This window comes from Myotis davidii, unplaced genomic scaffold, assembly GCF_000327345.1.
Source record: "Myotis davidii unplaced genomic scaffold, ASM32734v1 scaffold394, whole genome shotgun sequence".
NCBI classification, from domain to species: Eukaryota; Metazoa; Chordata; class Mammalia; order Chiroptera; family Vespertilionidae; genus Myotis; species Myotis davidii.
This window is the reverse complement of record NW_006287548.1, coordinates 2,463,453-2,465,305: the sequence shown is the minus strand read 5'-3', so window position 1 is coordinate 2,465,305 and position 1,853 is coordinate 2,463,453.

Sequence of the window (1,853 nt, the reverse complement as noted above, 5' to 3'; positions counted from 1 at the left end):
CCCCCTAATTGAAGGGTGAAAATCGACCCTTTGTGTATATCTGTATAGAGATGTGTATATGGAATGTGGCGGCACTTTGCTGAATGTGAACTTGCCTTGTCAATGGAAAGATTGAGAAGTATTATGTTTATTTATACATTTGTATAAATCTATATATACACGTATATATATGTGTGTGTATAGATAAAGCTATATACATATGTTTCCCTAAAAATGTGTGTGTATAATGGAGAAACAGCCTTTGTTAAGCAAGATTATACATCTATGGAAAATTCTGGATTCTGCTGTAAGCGGGAGGAGGTGACAGTCGAGTCCATCATCAGAGCAGACTAAGACGGAGGAAGTCCTTTCGATTATAGTCTCGTTTATGGTGATTATAACTGAACTTCTTTTAGAACCGTTCTTACCAGTCCCACTGTTCTTCATCTTCTCTATCTTCTAAGTCCATCTTTCAACATTTACAACACTTCATTGTGCTTTTCCTCCTTTATTGTGTCCTTTCAGAAGCATTGTCTTAAGTGTATTACATTAACGTCTTGGTTGTTTCTTTTAAAGATTTTTATCTCTGAAATTTCCCAGAAGGAACAAGTTTTGGTAATATTTTCTATAGTAATTTTGAGAATCAGGTGTTCATCTTTGTTTCAGAAACACACAGACAAAAATCAGCATTCAAACAAAACTGAAAAATTTTACCTAGATAATTTTAGAACACTTTACTTAAATTGAAAAAAGAATTTGATTTTATGATTGATATTAGTGCTAGGTTCATTTCCTCCTTTATTGTCATTTAACATTTAATTTGACTTTGATAAAAAATTTACCATTTTAATTTTAATGGAAAGCGCACAGACTCACATGTTAGCCTCTTGAATTCTATAACCAACTCATTTTACTCATGATGAAACTGCTTTGATGAATTCTTGTGGAATACATTCTGCTATATTTCCTTTTGACTTTTCTCACATCGGTGGCATTGTTTTAACTTTGCTGCAGCTCTCTAGAAAACTTGCATCCCTATATATTGTGCCTTTCAAGCTCTTATGCACACACAGACAAAAGTATATTTATACATGTTGGAGCATGTGTACATATACTTTCCTATATACTCACACAGTATGTCTTTAGTGTATATTGTGGGAGTGGATATATAGATATTCCAAGGCAATGAAATGTTGCTCTCTAGATATATATGTATATAAATAGTGTTGATATACTGTATATACACATGTATATGTATGAGTTTTAAATGGCAATCTTTTACATTTAGCAAAATGCTGCCCCTACTGGAATATTGTCACTGCAATGGCAGTTGTATGTAATGATTTAAAATACATTTTCAAAAATTATTTAAAGAACATTTAAAATTCTCATCTAAAGATATCCACACATTATTTATTTATCTTCCTTTTCCTTTTTTTATTTTTATTTTTAATTGAAAAGGAGGCTGTCATTTTTAAAATGCCATCTGTCTCACGGGAAGAGAGCTGGAAATTCACCTGAGGGGCCGTGTGTGGTTTTCCGCTCTCTGATGTACCACAAACCAGCCTGTTTATTTCAGTTATAAAGCAGTCCTAATATTTCCATTAGTGTATGTCATCCATCATCTCCTAGATCAACTTAATTCACCAATTTGCCTCTTCCTTTCATTAATAAATAATGATCGTCCAGATCATTTTGCCTGAGGGAAGTTAACTACTCTTGCTGCAGGGAACTATATCACCTAATTGTTATTCTGCCTTGTTCAAAAGTCAACTCTGAGGGAAGGCGGCACTCTCATGAAGCTGTCTTAAGCACGTTTTGCATTTATTTAGTTAAAGGTCTTCCCTTCACCCCCCCCCCCCCCCCCAAAAAAA